Below are 18,549 nucleotides of genomic sequence, written 5' to 3' on the forward strand. Positions count from 1 at the left end.
TGTGTTAAAAAATTATTTATGAAAAATTATATCATGTGAGATAATAAAGAAGAATGTATATGATTATTTTATTATGCTAATTACAATATTATTATGCAAAATCTCATGGTGTTATTTTGGTTCAATTCTACTATGGAAAAAAACTTGACATTTTTGGTGCTAATAAACTTCAAAATGCCCAACCTAGAAGAATTGAGTGAATAAACAAGCATGTTAAGACAACTCATACACACGTTTTTTGGCTTTGTTATAAGAGCATACACGACCAAACTAACCTAGTGTTGATTCTTCATGTTTGCACCATCTTTTTCCATCGATACAAGTAAGTACATCAATAACAACACTACATTAGTAGGTTACACATGGACATGTAAAGTCACAATGCTGCTACTTAACATGTATTTATAGGCTTTATGTAAATGTTCACATAGAACATATCATTGTCTTTAAAATTTTGTCACATGTTGCGATTCAACTTGAGTTCTAGAATTGTTTTTTGTAACAAATCAATGGAATAAGAGGAGAGATTATGAGAAACAATTAAGAGTGGGGGATGCGAGGAACAAATGTTGAACAAATTTGTTTCAAGCTTAAGGTTTGCAAACAAATGGTACATAAGATTTGTAACACCCTCGATCTCACATACCATAATACTTGAAATAAATAAAATTGAATCAATAAGTTTATCATAATGAAAATCTATCGTGTTCAACACAGAGAATATCACATTTGAACAAAACAAAACCAATTAATATCCAAATGAAATCTAATACATTAAAGTAACCATAGTCCAAAGCATAACTAAAGAAACATTAATTATAAATTAAGCCTTGATATCACATCCTATCAGAGTATAAACTCAATTGCAAGGATTAGGCCTCATCAACAACATATTCAATCTTATGATGTAAATCAATCACCTGCAAGAACATACAATAAAGACAAACACAAAATAAGGAGAATAGAATCATCTCACTCAAGTTCACGGAATAAGATATAGTTGGACAACCAAACACAAACAAGACATATACATATATACACAACATAGATAGATTGTTAACAATAATTCATTTAACCATTTCATGACATAATAATTAAATACCACATAACATTAAGATGCATTATGCAATGGACACAGACTATATGTTATTATTCATGTGGCACCAGTAAAAACATCACATATCACATTTGTGTGTTGCTACTAGTAATACATGCAAAGTAGCCTAAAAGTATATGCCGGATTACATCCTCAACGCACTCGCTAGGAGGATATACTATCAGGGTTAGGTCAAGATGATTGAGTAGTGCAAGATACATCCCATACACATTAAAGACAAGATTGGGACTTCAAAACCAAGTTATCCCTAAGGTTGGCTCCCAAGTTTTTACATAAGGTGAAGTTAGACATGAAACACATAGAAGGGGGTGTTGAATATGTGTGTGTGTGTAAGAAGGAATTTTAAACTATTTTTGCAAGAATAATGTTCTTCGTCCAATGCACTCTTAGTGTAACATTCCAAAAAAATTTTATTTTTATGTATTGGAATTATTAGAAAGTTTATCATATTTTTATACGAATTTTACTATTCACGTATACGTATTGTACTATTTATATATACATATTTTACTATTCATATATACGTATTTTACTATTCATATATACGTATTTTACTATGCAATTGCATAGTAAATGGCTGCTGAAGGGAGCTCACGAGGGAAGCAAGTTTCCATTTATAAATGAATTTGAATATTTTAATGAATAGTGCATAGTAACTTATAATATTATTTTAATGAATAGTAACCTATGCATAGTAACTTCAAAAATTCTATAAATAGGAGCTTAAGGTTTTTGAAAATTCATAATTTTAGAGAGAAGAAATTCTATAGAAATAAAAAGAGAGAATAAGAGAGGAGGTTCTGCTCTAATTCCGGTCCCGATTTAAGAAAAAGAGGAGGAGGTTCTGCCCAAGTTCCTATTCATCCAGGTACGGGGGAAAAGGGGATTATTTATATGTAGAGTACATGAGGGAATTGGGTAGAGGAATAATTTCTTAAGATCACGTTTAATTTATCTGAATGGAAGGCTGAGCCTCCTATTATTTTGTAATTTAAATGTTCTTGATAAAAGACTAAAATTTACATCTTTGTTATATTTTTTATGATTTGGAAAATATAAATGGATTCCTAACTAGGAGGCACTGCCACCTTTACTGGAGTTAATTTATATTTTCTTTATTATTATCTATATATATATATGTATTCCTAGTTTTTCACTATATTGTAAGGATAGTACTTATAAGACTTAATCTGGTATGTATGAGTTTGAATTATCACATTGATTCCATGTTCTATGTATGATTGAGGTTGGATTGAGGGGAAAAGGTTTTGGTTAGGGTTTTCATGATTTCTTCATGATTTCCATGGATTAATGGTTAAAACTTAATTTGATTGCTTAAAATGATGTTTTTTTATATTGTTTATGTTTTTTTTAATGGTTCAAATTCGTGTAATTTGGATTGGATTCATGATTGGAAGGAATTTTCAAGGTTTTCATGGGTTGCTGGTTGCAGAATGCGCTGGGCGCGCTGAGTGCAAGTCTGGGCGCTGAGCGTGAATATTTTGATTTTGAGGTCTTAATGAAAGTTGTAGCCTTGGATTTTAGCTTTCCAATGGCGTTGGAATCACCCAAAAAGGAGGTCTAGAACTCCAGATATGGATGTTTTAGTGAAGAGGGGTCAAGCTGTCAGCTTTATCTATAGCTGTTGCGGTTTTTATCATTTTTCACAAAGTAGATGATGGAATTAGGACTTGATGTCTTCATGAGAGTTATAGGAAATTTTCTTATCTTTCATATGAAATAAGGATGAGCATGGTAGGAGTAGTATAACCCCTGATACGCTGTTTATAGTTTATACTAATTATTCTATTGATTATTATATTAGTTATTGTTACGTTATTTGATAGATGATATTGATGTGAATTTGAATTATGAGTTGAGATATTGTATGATTATGATTGTGATGTCTCACATTGATGACTAGGATGGCACGACCCCTGGGTAAGTGGTGCTATAGGGAAGGCGTGACCCTAGTATGATGTGGGATGAGTAGGACAGTTAACACCACCACTTATGTCGCTTATGGCAGCCCTGGCATAGGGTTAATTGCAAGAGATTGTATTGATTGTAATGTGATTGTGTTTCCTCACACCAAAATGGCGAGGGACGGCACGGCCCCTGGGTAAGTGATGCTACAGGGAGGGCGTGACCCCTGGTCTGGTGTGGGTTGAGTGAGGCAATTAACCTGTATCACTTGTGTCAGATGTGGCGAGGCCTTGGCATAGTGTTAATTGTTGGATTGGCACGAATGTTGTATGTGAATATGATGAGTAATTGATATATATATATATACACTATATAATGAGTTATGATGAAATTATACTGTGATATGATTGAATGTATTTTGCATATAGATAATTTTTCTTTTCTCACCGTATAAATTGTTGATATTTTAGGTGGAGAGGATCCAACTGCAAGTGGTATATAGAATGCCATCCGTTAATTTGGGAAATGCTCTGATAGTGTGACATCGGGGCAAGAGGATCTCTAGGATAGAATATTTGGTATTGTAATAAATGTTATTTTCTTTGAAAAATGTGTAAACTCTTGAATTTTATCTTTCAAGTTTTATTTTTCAGTCAGAACAGTTATGAAGTATTATGTGAACCCTTTTACCAACTTAAAAAGTTTATTTTCCTTAATTTTTTTTTATTATATTTCGATATATGTGTTGGGGTAGTAAGGGTGTCACACTTAGATACTAGACGGTTATGCAGAATTTGCTTAACACAAGGCCATTGCGTCTGAAAGATTTATCATCTACTGAAGAAAAATGTTTCATATAACAATAATGATTAAAGTTCTTGCATTTTCCTTTTCAAGATAGTTTCATTTAAAAATAAGCAATAGATAAAGTTCTTCAATATACTAGATATGTTAATCAAATTTTGTGTCTGCATCTGAAAGATAATTTCACTTAGAGGTTATTGGTGGACAAAGTTTTTCACAAAGATTTAATAAGTAAGGAAGATATGCGTCTAAAAGAAATATGACAAGTGGTGTACAACATTTTATACTGGTTCGCTCAGACTGAGTTACATACAGTCTCCTTCAACTGAAGGGTTCCACTAAATATGCAATTAAGTACATAAGTATTATCGACCACTTCTGGCCCGTTGACTTCACTCATCAACGCTAGTATTTTCTTATCAGCCTTTTCAAGCTAACATTGAGTATTATCGTCCACTCTTGGACCTGAGTATTCTCGACCACTCTTGGCCTGCCAACTTCACTCACCAGTGCTAGTATTTTCTTATCAACCTCTTTAAGCTAGCAATGAGTATTATAGACCTCCCAGGTCACGACCACTCCAGGTCACGAGTATTCTAGACCACCCAGGTCACGGCCACTCCTAGTCACGAGTATTCTCAACCACTCCTAGTTGGCTAGCTTCACTCACCAGCTCTAGTATTCTTAAACCACTTGTGGTTCCTCAAGTATTCTCGACCACTTCTAGCCCGCTAGCTTCACTCACCAGCGCTAGTATTTTCTTATCAGCCACTTCTGGTTAGTAGTGAGTATTCTCGACCACCTCCTGGCCCGTCGACTTCACTCGTTGACGCTAGTATATTCTTATCAGCCACTTTTGGCTAGCAGTGAGTATTCTTTGACTAACCTCTCTAGGCTTTACAAGTATTCTTTCCTTAGCCTCTTTAGGCTTTACAAACGATAAATGTATAATCAAGTTTGAGTGTTTGGGTTACTCTCACAGAGAGGATACATATATGATTTACACTCTCTAAGGATTCACTACCTTAGTCCTCCAGAGATTTTGAGTGTGTGGGTTACTCTTTACAAAGAGGATACATAAGATTACAACACTCACTAAGGTCTCCTTCCTAAGATACACTTGGAACACCTTAGACTACAAAGACGAATACAATGATACATTGTAGATTTGACTATGAAGAATCAATCTCTGATTTCTCTATTTTTCTTTTGGGCTTGATATTACTTTTGGTGTTTAATGATAAAAGCCCAGGGCAATGCCTATAGTAATTCTTTCGTTACTCCTTCCCCCCTCTTTAGGTTTGAGGTTATTGTTTATTTGTAGGCTCATGGAATCTGTCTGTTGCATATGTCCTTTGAAGCTGATATAGTCATTCATAACCAATTTGATCCTTCATTTAATGCTCAAGATCTTGCATTAAATGTTGCTTCCTGTCTTTAGACATTGTGTGTACTCTTCTCTGTCCTGTTGGCAGCAGTGTTTGACTTTATCTGAGACCTAGGAATTGTTTGTCTTTTTTTGATCATGCAACAATATAGTTGTTGTCATTATCTGAAAAAGTAACGTACTTTTTCTGACACATGCATGCTTTCTATTTTGACTCGTTTCTCTTCTCCTTCTTTCTTTCCTTTAACATTGAGAGCTTCTTGTATGATTGTGGATGATGTCTGAGTTTTCCTCTAAGATCTAATTCTATTCTTCATGATAATTTTTGTCTGCGTCTGATCATTTCATGTGCTTTTCAAGTTTTGGATCTTCATCTGACTTTCTCTGATTAGATTAGTCAATGTGTAATTTAGAACTTTGAACTTCGTCTGAGTATTGATGCATTGACTTCTCCTTTAGTCTAGTCAATTATGTAGATAGACTTTGTTTTCGTCTGAGTTTTTCTTTGGTCTGTGTTGTTTTTCTTGTCATGCAGTCGACTCTTCTTATTTATCTTTACCATCTTTCACCTGGTATATTGCATTCTCGATTGTGCATAGTACACCTTCGTTTGTTATTGATTGTCGTCTGGCGCATGCTCATCCCTTCCGTCCTTTGATCTTGTCGTTATTATTTTTGAATGATTTTGGCCACATTAATATGCTCATTGTCTGAATTTGGATGTGTTTGCTGACGAGGAACTCTTTTGTTGATGCAGATAGGAGATTTCTTCACGGCTATGTAGATCTTCTCATTTAATGCATTTGCTTGTATATGCGAGATTTCTCTAAACAGCTTGTTTCCTTCTGATGTCTGACTCTAATCATGACTTGGGCATCCTTGTATTTTGTGTGTTAGTGTGACTGCACAACGCTGTCTTTCTCTAAAGAGTAAGTGTCCTTCTTCTGACAGACGCAGTTTTGACTTGTGGATTTGTGCTTGCCTATTCTTTCATCTTTCTCTTTTTCAGACTTGATGTCCTCGTGTGTTCCTTTGTGATTTGAGGACAATGTTTGTTATGAGCTTCAGACGTGCTTCACTATTTTTCGACTTCGTCTAGATATTTAAATCTTTGTTTGAGAGGTAGACTCTAGCTTTTCACTCTGTCTTGGTCAAGTTTGAGAATGGAAGATTATGATTTCGTCTGGAATGCTTCTTCGTCTTTTGTTACTTGTTTTCTTGGCACCTTAGTTGACCTACGTCTTTATCTGTTCTTTGTCTGGTTATTTTTCATGCTTCATCTGATAATTTCGCAGACTTTAATCATGTACATTGGCTTGGTCTTGTATGATATTTGGTTCACCCAATCCATGTTCTCATATTGTCTAAAACACTAATACACATGTTAATAATAACAACATGCATTATATTTGTCTTCATTCAAAACCTTAGTGGGGCTTACGAATTGCTTCCTCTGACTTAACATAAGGGACCTTCCTTGATGGTGTACTTCATTCGTACCCTCAGAAACATTTTTATGGATATGATGTGTGTCAAACAGACTCTATGCATAACAAATCATATGATCTCACTAATTCACATATCACATGTCTTATCATATCATTTCACTATCAACTAATCTCAAAATAACAATTAATAATTCAAACATATCAATTAAATATTAGCAGTCAATTGCATAAGAAGCACAACACTACAATTCATACATAGCTCATAATCATATCTATAACATACTCAAATACCACAACTAGTTAACAATATTAATTAATACAATGATTACACATGTTTGCGGTTTAAACATAACTATGGAGAAAAGATAGATACTAGAAGGGGAGGTTGAATAGTGTATATTAAAAACTTCCATGTTTGCAAGTAAATAAAGTAATATCTACGATGGACGAAGTGTTAGCAAGAGTAATCAATGAACACAAGCAATTTTTATACTAGTTCATCTCAACCACTGAGGTTACATCTAGTTCTCAATTTAACCAGATTGAGTTCAACTAACTTTCCACAAAGTTACAAGTATTCTTTCACCAAACAACTTTTGGCTCAACACAAGTGTTCGTTAACTGGCACACTACAAAAAAATATTAAATAATATAGGTTATTTTGCAGAGGTTTTAAAAACCTCCTTAAATTATTAAATTAGGTGCAAATACTGCAATTTTTTAAATTAATTTACGAAAGTTTTTAACCTCTTCTAATTAAAAAATATTTTCCCGCTTAAATCTCATTTTTCTCTAAAATAAATTATTTTTCCGCTTAAACCCGCGCGTCCCTCTTCTTAAAAATCAGAATTCTCTTTTGTGAAATGTGAAACCCTAAACGACGTTCGAGTGGCATTCGTAGTGAAGCGTGGTGGCACCCAACAATTACATCTCCGTGCTCACGCTGCTGTTGCATTTCGTGCTGAGTTGGGTGGTTGTCTACAAATTGGGGTTTGGGCTGATTGGGTCATCTTTGACGCTGAGTTGGGTGCCCAGTTCTTGCACATACTTACTCATCAGGCGATTCTTGCGCACTGCTGTCTTTCAAAAGGTAAATGAAAACCCTTTAATAATGGTCGAAGATTAAACTCCTGCCAGTATGTTTTTCTGCATTATTTTTGTTGACTCAGAGTAGACATGCGCGTTGATTTTATATTCGAGTTTGAAATCCTTCTTCCATTTTACACTTCATGGGAAATTATGTGATGTTTAATGTTAAAATATGTGTTTGGTTGGAAACTGAATATGTGATTTTATATTCGAGTTTGAAATCGTTCTTCCATTTTAGTATATTTGTGGAAAAAAAAAATTCTTTTTGTAGCATGACCATTAGTCAACAGAAACACCTAAAATAATACCAGCTAAATAGCTTTCAATAATTCTACACTTACCTTAGCAGCACCAACTGTGTCATCAACTGCTTCTCGCACCAATCCGAATTTTGTTAGCGTGTTCTCACATTGAGCAAGAGCCTGAAAAATGTTAGTCTAGGATATGTTTGTGATTCATGAAAAGTCCTATGACATTCAAAAAACATATAAATTTTGATGGATTATGTTATATGGTGGATTTTGAGTGACCTTTTAGTTGAATGTATAAATAACACTCATTCAACAATCCCACCTAAACCCTTAAGACTTCCCTACTCTTTCATTCCTTAGTTTTTCACTCGTGGCCAGACTGTTGTTTCTTCCATCACACAATCCCTTCACTTTTTGTTGAAAGCAAATAGGCAATACAGACATTGATACAGTACTTTACAGACATTAGTTGTAAATGTCTAAATTCTTTTAAGTTAGTTATACCTATGATTCTAAAGTATTAGATAATGTCTTTTCCTAGTTTGTATAACAGGAGATTGGATTTTCTTAGGTTTTGTCACTCTGTTAAATAGAAAACTTTTCAAGAATATTCACATTTACAACTTAAAGATCGATTTTTGTGTATGGGAAAACACTTGTATTTTCATTTCCTATTTTCTCTATTAATTATAAAAATGAATTTTCTTAATTTGTTTCTTAGTTTCAAATATTAGAACTTGAAATGATGAAGGGAATATTTTTTATACTAATTTTATTTGTATTATATATGTAATTAGTTAAATATTTCCTAGTGGATTGTGAATTGATTAAGGTACATGTGAATTCGTGATTCTTTGGATTCTGTAACAGTTTTTCTGTATTTTCAAGTTGTGGAGTTTTCATAACAAAGCTGTGACATAATGTATAGCAGATTAACTTTGTATTCTTTATTAACACTCTCAACAATGTACCATATCTTTCTGCATTTATGCAGCAAGCAAATATATGGAAAAAAAAACATAGCAAAATCGCTTCTACAGTTCTAAAATAAACTTTTATTACATGAATATATAATAGTAATATTATTTTACAGAAACCTGTAATATATATTGTTGTTTTTGCAACAGGAACCAATAGAGAGTGTTAAAGGTGCTGTGTTGTGTAAGAACAAAACCATATAAGATTAACCCTTTTCTTTTGCAGAAATTAAGAAAGGATCTGACCTTGCACATCCTATGAGCTGAATCACAGATCCAAAGAGAAGGAAAGTACACTTGAAAGCCAACCCCACTGCTTTCCAATACAGACCCAACAACCCATCAAGCACCTCAAACCACTGAAACAGTGAGTTTCAATTTAGAATATAGTTAATAGTTAATATGATATTAGGTTCTCCAAGTGAAAATTGCTTAAGTATTATTTATATACATGTTCTTGTATTTGCTTCTCCAAGTCAAAATTGCAGAATTTATAGAATTAAGCTTAAAAAGAACAAATAAAAATGAGAAAATGTTGAGGGGCTGCAACTTCCTAATCTTCTACTCCACCTACTTCTCTGTCTGCCTCTTCATTAGTCACTCTTTTACCAAATTCACTCCTTTCTTCTACTTAGGAATTTTCTAATTCCATAGTGGATATTCTCATTATCTTTATACTGCCCATGTGGTGGTCTGAATTCTGATGCTGTGTAGCCCTTGTTTTCTCTTTTAATATGCCTTTTTAATAGGAGGTTTAATTTATTAAAATCGTTATATGTGGGAAAGATCTAGATGGGCTCGTCATCAGCTGTTATGTGGAAAACTTGATGTGCTAACCAAAGTGCTTGTGAAGCATGATGTCTGCTAGCATGTTTTGATTGTGTTCTGTGACATGATCACTTACAACCTGCCTATGTTATCGACCTGTTACTTTTGGTTGCATGCTGGGTCAGGTTTAGAATAGTTTGTATGAATTCCTCATACAAGTTGTCTTCAAGCTATCATTTAACTTGGGCTGTTATGCATGACAAACAAGTAATTTCTGTAAAATATATCTGACTTGTAGTGAAAGTTAATAATGAATTGTTAGAAATACTTGGAATATCACTTGTATCAATACAGTTTTATTTCATTTTAACTTTTAAGTAGAGCTGGTGCAGGCTCTTATTATAGAGACGTGCTGCATTGTATCTTTTCTTAGTTTTCTGTTTTTGATTCTTTTAGAGTTCAGTTACAACTGAACTATGTAATCATTCCTATGAATTACAATTTAAAAGCCTAATTAACTAAAGCAAACAGTTTCATGACAAGCTGAACAATTCAGTGTAGAGCCGCGACTTTAAAGCACGATTTTAGGTCTGAAAATGTCCAAACTGGGTTTTCGTCCAACATGAGAATTGTAGATCTCTGTCTTATCTTTACAGGGACACCAAGTTTTCCAAATTCCGAGTTGAATAGTTCCAGATATGGCTTGTACAAGAAACTGTGTCAAAACAGGAAATTCTTACGGAAAATTAGTAAAATTTATAACTAATTCCTAAATGATTCACTAATGCAAATCTAAACTAAAACATGAATATAGGATACTAAAATCAAATAAGGTAAAAACACATAACGAAAGATATACTAAAATATGACTATCAGTATGACAACTTAAACTGATATAAGCTGAATTAAAAAAAAAAATTACTATATAAGTTTCTTGTATACAACATATCATGGGCCATTTATATACCTTGAGAGTATTATCTGGTCTCAGTGTATCTGCTTTCAGTTCCCTCTTATTGGCTGTGTTTGACAAAATGGTGGATTCAACTATATTTCATGCTAACATAGGATTAAGAAGTGTTTTTCATAGTTGTCTTTTTGCTAAAGAACAAGTCTCTCTTTAGAGAGTTCAGTCAATAATGAACCGAATTATCAAGTCAAGATAAATTTGATTATGTATAGTTAGCAAGCATTTTTTGCATTGACCATTCAATGCTGGGTTGTTTGTAAAGCACTATTATTGAAATTAACAATAATACATCTAATATATGCATAAATTACTTGCTGCATTATTATAGGATGCTTATTCACATCTGTTAGTTGCTGCAACCACTTGTTATATGAAATCTTCATCTTTAAAATTGCGAAATTATGATTTCAATATGCACTTACAACATAGGTTCTGTGATTTTCTTTTTCAGAGCTACAAGGAATTAACTGGAACTTCTTGGACCTATTTGTACTTCATTAGCTTCTACGTAATTACTGTTTTGCTGCTTTTGAATTTGGTATGGTTTACTCTGTCCTTATTTAATACCTTTTCCGCTGTCAATTTTATGGAATACAAACTATATATCAGGAATGAGAACATTGAGAAGTGACAAGTGTTTCTCGTATGGACATGCACAATTCTAATTCTTTACAATTAAATACAACTTCTAAAATATATTTAATAGAAAACAGTAATAAAAAATCATTTTTGTTGAGATCTTTACAATTAATAATAATTGTACTGCACTGATTTCTCTATTTTTTTTATATTAGAGAACCCAACAAAGAACATGAAAAATAAACTATATTTAGGTCATTCATAAAAAGAAAACACTGCAGCCTATACCTATTTTTTCTACAAATCCTTACAGGAAGAGTTTCCCATATTGCCTCATCACTCATGATTTCTATTACAATTTTTGGTTTGGCTGGATGTTTTGTTGGTTTAGTTCTAGTTTTGGTTGTTCAGAGTCTGAATGGACTACTCTCAGTCCTTGGTTATTGGGTTGGGAACTAGTTGGCTGCTACACATCTCTAGTTTGGTGTTGCTATTATGGTTTTGGCTTCATGGAGTTGTTGGTTTGTAGTTCTAGTTTTAACTATGGGTTATGTTGTTGGTTACATTAATTGGTTGGTCTGTTTTGGTCCTTGGCTAATATAGTCATGGGTGTTTGGAATTGTCATTATCATATAATATTTTTATATATATTTTTCCTGACTGAGTGTTTTTTCTTTTCTTATTTCAGCCAAACGATGCTTCAAGTGTTCCTAATACACCTTTGGATGCAAGAGGATCATCTGGTGCTAGCAACCCTTAGTTTGCATATAATGTATTTTGGATTTAAAGTTTAGTATGAGGCTAATTTGACAATGTTATGGATTTTATGTTGTACTTGGATTTATAATAGAAGTTTGAATTATAAATCTTTGAACTATATGTTGTGTTTTTGGTTATTAATGGAATTTCTTCATCCATTTTATGTGTTTTTTTTTCCACTAAGTTTCTTATAAATATCAAAAGTGAAAATGGGAAATTGTAATACATGTAGATTATACAATTAAAATGAGTATAAAAATTATTATACAGGAAAATAGGGAGGATTAGAAACTCCACAAAAATATATTGATTAATGATCGTAATAATTAACTTACTTTAAAACCTCCACTAAATAATCTTTACTGTTATTCCACTTCAAAGCCTCCAGTAAAAAATCTCTGCAATTAGCATAGCTTTAAAACCTCCTTTAAAAAACCTCTATAGTTAGCATATCTTTAAAACCTCCTTTAAAAAACATCCACTATTAGTGTAGGTTTAAAACCTCCTTTAAAAAACCTCCACTATTAGTGTAGGTTTAAAACCTCCATTAACAAAATCGCCGCTAAACACTCACAATACCAGAGGTTTCTAAAAAATGCTGTTAATTGCTTGCGGCGAATGTAACTACGGAGGTTTTTAAAAACCTCTGCGATTTATTTTGCGGAGGGTAAAAACCTCCACTAAACGTAAAAATAACCTCCACTGTTTAGCTGATTTATTGTAGTGGCATTTTCAAGCCACTACCCAAGTATTCTTTTTACAAATAACTCTCTTAACTCAATCCCAAGTATTCTTTTGCAGACAAACCTCTTTAGGCTCTACAAACCTCTTTAGGCTCTATCTTATAAAAATGGTTATGAAGGTATTACAAGGTTGTTGTTGTTGTCTCTTTTTGACGTGATTATAACAAAAGTTTAAGCACAAGAGATCTTTTGAAAAAAAAAATCTATGTACATGATTCTCTCTAAAGTTGTATATGTTCTTTATGTCCCATTTTTGTTTCTTGAGTTCCATAACTTCTTATATAGTAGCTTCGAAAGAGATGACCGTTGGAGCTTCTTGAGTCTAATTCATATAATTACTTCATCTTACTCCTTCGTTTGTCTAGAGAGAGAAAAAGTATCCATTGGTGCATTAAATGCTTTAATTAATGTCTTTCACCTAAACATACTCATTATCTTTGATAACTCAAACTACTTATCAAATTATAGTAACAAAGTGGGTACAACAAGAAGTAAAGTCGATGTGCAACGAGAATGCAGTACTTTTTTAATGATTTTTCCATAAGATCCCGGATCTTTAATTGTCCTTTGTTCTGATACTTTACATGCCTTTATACACCTTTAATAGAATGTGAGTTCCAAAACAATGGTTTTCAATAATTCATTTGAAAATTCAAACGCGTCAGTCATAATAAATAATAAACGTTAAGAACATGATAGACATTTTTGTATGCTTTGTCTGATTTGCTTTGTCTTACAAATGCTACTTCATCTAAGTCTAAAATAATAAATTTTTGAAAATGTTTTCTTCTCGAAAGACAGTGTTTGTTATCATTAAAACTTACAAAAAGTTAGGGATCTAAGATCATCTTTTGACCTAACAATAACAATTACACAACATCATCCGATACTCCTTAGGAAAAAATCATTATTAGATCATCTAATCATATTCTAACACCTTGATCATAGTCACTAAGTATTCAAATCAATAGTTTAACTAGCTTAACAACCTTATCAATATCACACATTAAGTCCTCATACATCACTATCATCAAAATAGCTTGTCATTAACAATCAAACGCTTAAAGGATAAAACTATTCATCATCCTCAGTTACAAACTACATTTTCACAACTTTAATTTTTTTGAGACATTGTGTGATCTAAATACCCTATCTAGAGCTATATATATGATATCAAGTTGAACTTAATATTATTATTAAGTTAAAGACAATTATCTTCAACTTCTATATGTTGACCTCGAGATATAATTATATCATCTACTATTTTTAAAAAATACAAAATTGCAATATTTCAACCTAAATCTGACAATCTAATCTTTGTTCACTAATTTGACCATAACTCGAGTTATAGAGCTCTTTTTTAAGTGATTCCAATGGAATTTGAAAGCTAACATCCAAGGCTACAACTTTTATAAAGATTACAAAACCTAATTCTACCATTTAAGTCTATTTGAAAGGCTTACAATGTACACACGTTACATTTTGCATATAGAATATAAGGTTCATCTTTTAACTCACATAACTCAATCATTCCTTAACATTTTCATGTGATTCTTGAATATTAACTGTAGCCCCAAATGTGTATTTTCTAACCCAACAATCAAAACTCAATTTCATTAATCGCATAAGTATTAAGGTATATTCATACTAGAATTTTTAGAACCATACACAACTCACATCCAAACTCTTTTCTCCTAATCTAATTGGTAAAAACATAGATTAAAGTTTGATATTACTCTATTATACCATCCAATACTCAAATTCAATCTCAATTTCACATAATTGGATACTCATAACATCTTCTCATACGATTATCCAAATGCATTCCCTTAAGGTTCCCACAAGAACACGCACCAAATTAACCATCAACAATTACAATTAACATCAATAGGAGAGTTAAAGAGTCATGGAACAAATAACAAATCACCAACATAAAACAATAGGGTTTCCCCCTTCATATGTAACATCCCAAATTTTATTTAATGAAAAGAAATATTTTTTTATGTATTTATTATGTGAATAAGTATTTTATTTATGTATTTTACTATTTACGTATACGTATTTTACTATTTATGTATACATATTTTTACTATTTATGTATACGTATTTTACTATTTACGAATACGTATTTATGAATAGTATTTTACTATTCATATGAATAGTAATTTTGAAAAAAACGTGTCAAAACTCAAATTATTTGGATGAATAGTATTTTACTATTCATGAATAGTAATTATATTATTATTTTAATGAATAGTGCATAGTGCATAGTAACTTCAAAAATTCTATAAATAGGGGCCTAAGGTTTTGAAAATTTAGAATTCTAGAGAGAAGGAAATTTTGGAGAAATAGAGAGAGAAAGTAAGAGAGAGAGAAGGAGAAAGAAAAGGAGGTTCTGCTCTAGTGTCTTGTTTAAGGAGAAAGAGGAGGAGATTCTGCCCAAATTTCTGTAAACCCAGGTAAGGGGGGAGTGGGAAACCTTGCTTGGGGGTGTAGAAATAATTGTTAAATAGTCTGTTTGTTGGATTGGCTCCCGATCCCTTGCCTGTTGTTTATTTCTTTGAATATGTATTATTGATGTGTTTTGTTTTATATCTTATTTATTTACATATTAGAATCTGTTATTTGAATGGAAGGCTAAGCCTCCTAAGTATTTATAAATTTGTAATCTATTATTTAAATGGAAGGCTGAGCTTCCTTATTATCTTATATTACCTTTTAAGCTTCCTACTTTACTTAAAAGATCTTAATATATTATTATTGAAAAATATGATACCTAAGCAACCTCTGGACTGTTGGATTGTTGGACTGTTGGACTATTGGACTGTTTGGACTGTTGGACTATTGGACTATTAAATTGGATTATTGAAATAATTCTTAATTATGAAATATGAATATGATATGTGTAACATGCTAAAGGTTGAGTCTGTGAATGTATGACATGCATCATATGCACATATTACTCCAGGTGTGCCGCTGAGGCCGCATACCCACGACTAACAAGGTGTACCTTTGGGTCACCCACGATATGCTAACGAGGTGTATGAACACCAATGATAGGTGTACCTTAGGGTCACCGACAATTGTATAGGTGTGCCTTCGGGTCACCAGTGATGAATTCTGCAACTTCCGTATGGCGCCACATGCATACATTAGTGAGTCAAGTCAAGAAAATCATTATACATAAGCATATATGTGAGATTGATTATATATGTGAATTATATTGCGTGTGTGTGTGCTATTTAACTTTTATTTCTATATCTGCAACTGAGTGAGAAGTTTCTCACTCCCTTGTCATTTTTGTGTATATTTAAATTATGATGCAGATAATTAGCATGAGGCTGAGGGTGTTGGTGGTGAAGCTTAGGCTTCTGTTTGGGTTTCGCTCTAATAGGATGTGACATCGGGATTAGCTAGACTAATTGTTAAATTATTATTATTTTTCTTTTGTAATTTTTATGTTATTTATGTTGAAAGTGTGTATTTTTGTCATATTATAATTTTACTAAAAGATTATAAGTTAATTCCTAACTAGGAGGCCCTGCCACCTTTACTGGGATTAATCTATAATCTTTATTTTATTATTTCTTGACAATTTGATACTTACAGTTGAAAATTATGAATGTGCATCTTTTACCCAATGATACTTGAGATAATTATTTTATATTCGACTAAGAAAGTATTTATATATAGATGGTTTATATCTATTGTAATTATGTTGGGGTAGAGGGTGTCACATCATACAACACATACAACATACAGAGGTTGGGGGTCAATCTCACTACCAAATAATCTCACTCTAATAATCTTTAATTCTTCTCCCTGTTCTTGAGAGTATAGAGTGTAAAGAGGAATTGAAGAGTGTAAAATGTAAACTGATAAAATGATTTATTTTAATTTATAATTTTTATTAAATATGTATTTTATTTTTATTAAATAATTGTTGCAAGATGATTTCATGGGTCAATCAAATAAGACACAGTCCAATTTCCGATCAAGCTATATTTGACTAGTTGATCTGGTTTGATTTTGATAACCATGGACAAAAAAACTCTCTTCTTATTACAAATATTTATTCTTTCATTTGTCTTTAGTCGAATTCTTTTTTATCATCAAGAAGGACCTAGAAACTTTATAGAAATTGGTGACAAGTGTTACAAATTGGGAGACATTTGAGAAGATGACTTGCAAACCCTTTAAACCTAAACTTTTGGATGTATCCATATTGCAACATGCATCACACCTTTATAACAAAGAAGAGTTTGTTAAAATATGTCAATTTTCCAAGTTACACTGAAGGTTGAATTGAGATTAGTGACAAAATACTAAGATGGTGACCAGAAAAAGGTCGGTATCTACAAGAAAAATACTAAATAGCGACCGAAATTAGCGACCGAAATTTTTCGGTCGCTATTTTGCGACCGAATTAGCGACTGATTAAAATAGCGACCGATTTAGCGACCGAAATTTTTCAGTCGCTATTTTGCGACCGAATTAGCGACGGATTAGGGTGGTAGCGAGAAAATCGGTCGCTAAATCGGTCGCAGTTTAATTGTGGTTTTATGAAAGCGTGGTTTGCGACGGAATTAGCAACCAATTTTGAATAAATATCAAAAAAAATTGTGACCGATTTTAATTCGGTCGCTAATCCTAAACTTTTGAATATTTTAGCGACCGAATTAAAATAGGTCGCTAAAACTTTTTTTTATTTTTATTTATCATTCAAATGTCAATTGATGTGGCAATATTTATTAAAATGCCAAAGCTAGGATTCGAACCATGGACATGGAGAATATAGGACACGCATGGTACCGCTGTGCCACTTTAATTTCTTTGTTAAATATTAAAAGTAATATGTATATATAATATAATATCTTTTCTAAACTTTGAAAAATCCTCCTCATTATGTTAGATATCTTTTAATTTAATATTAAATATCTTTTAATTATAAAATATAATAAATCAAATCTAAAATCTGTAATAATTTATTTGATACAAATATTTAATATGAAAATATTTATTATAAATTTAGTTATGATTTTTATAATCTTTTAATTTAATATTGCATTTCTTTTGATTATAATATTTTAATATATTTTATTTGAAATATCAATTAAAATATTTTATTACCTTTTCATTTTAATTTATTGTAAAAGAATAAGAATATTTAATTTAGCATTATTAAAAAATAACTATTATAAGATTTAATTTGTTTAATTTTATTTATTATAATATTTTTAGTCACTGTATTGATAAAAAAATATTTTTATTGAAAATATATTTTAAAATTTTAATTAATTTATTATCATTCACTCATTTTATTAAAAAGTGATAAAATATAATTTATTTTCAATTAATTTAATAAAATAAAATATATAATATAATATTGGATTATAAAATATTATTTTCAATTAATTTTAAAATTTTAATATAATTTATTATAATGTGTATTGATTTTAGTTATATGTAATTTAATATTGGATTTCTTTTGATTATAAAATATAGTAAATAAAATCTAAAATCTGTATCAGTTTCTTTGATAAAAAATATTTAATTAGTTTTAATATATAATAAATTTAATATCAAATTATTTATTATGATTTGAGATATAATTATTATAATCTTTTGATTATAAAACATAATAAATAAAATTTAAAATTTGTAACAATTTCTTTGATTCAAATATTAAATATTAAAACATTTATTATAATTTTAGTTATGATTTTTATAC

At 31.4% G+C, this 18,549-nt stretch overlaps 1 long non-coding RNA gene across 1 annotated transcript; it reads left to right on the top strand.

The window, feature by feature from the left end:
* Positions 1-812: 812 nt before the first annotated feature.
* On the top strand, positions 813-3,784 carry LOC145955608 (uncharacterized). The gene is made up of 2 exons (XR_014432267.1): positions 813-1,985; positions 2,571-3,784. It is a non-coding gene; the product is annotated as an uncharacterized LOC145955608 (long non-coding RNA).
* Positions 3,785-18,549: the final 14,765 nt, after the last annotated feature.

The sequence above is a fragment of the Cajanus cajan genome, chromosome 3 (genome assembly GCF_000230855.2).
Source record: "Cajanus cajan strain Asha chromosome 3, NIPB_CcT2T_4, whole genome shotgun sequence".
In the NCBI taxonomy this organism is placed as follows: domain Eukaryota; kingdom Viridiplantae; phylum Streptophyta; class Magnoliopsida; order Fabales; family Fabaceae; genus Cajanus; species Cajanus cajan.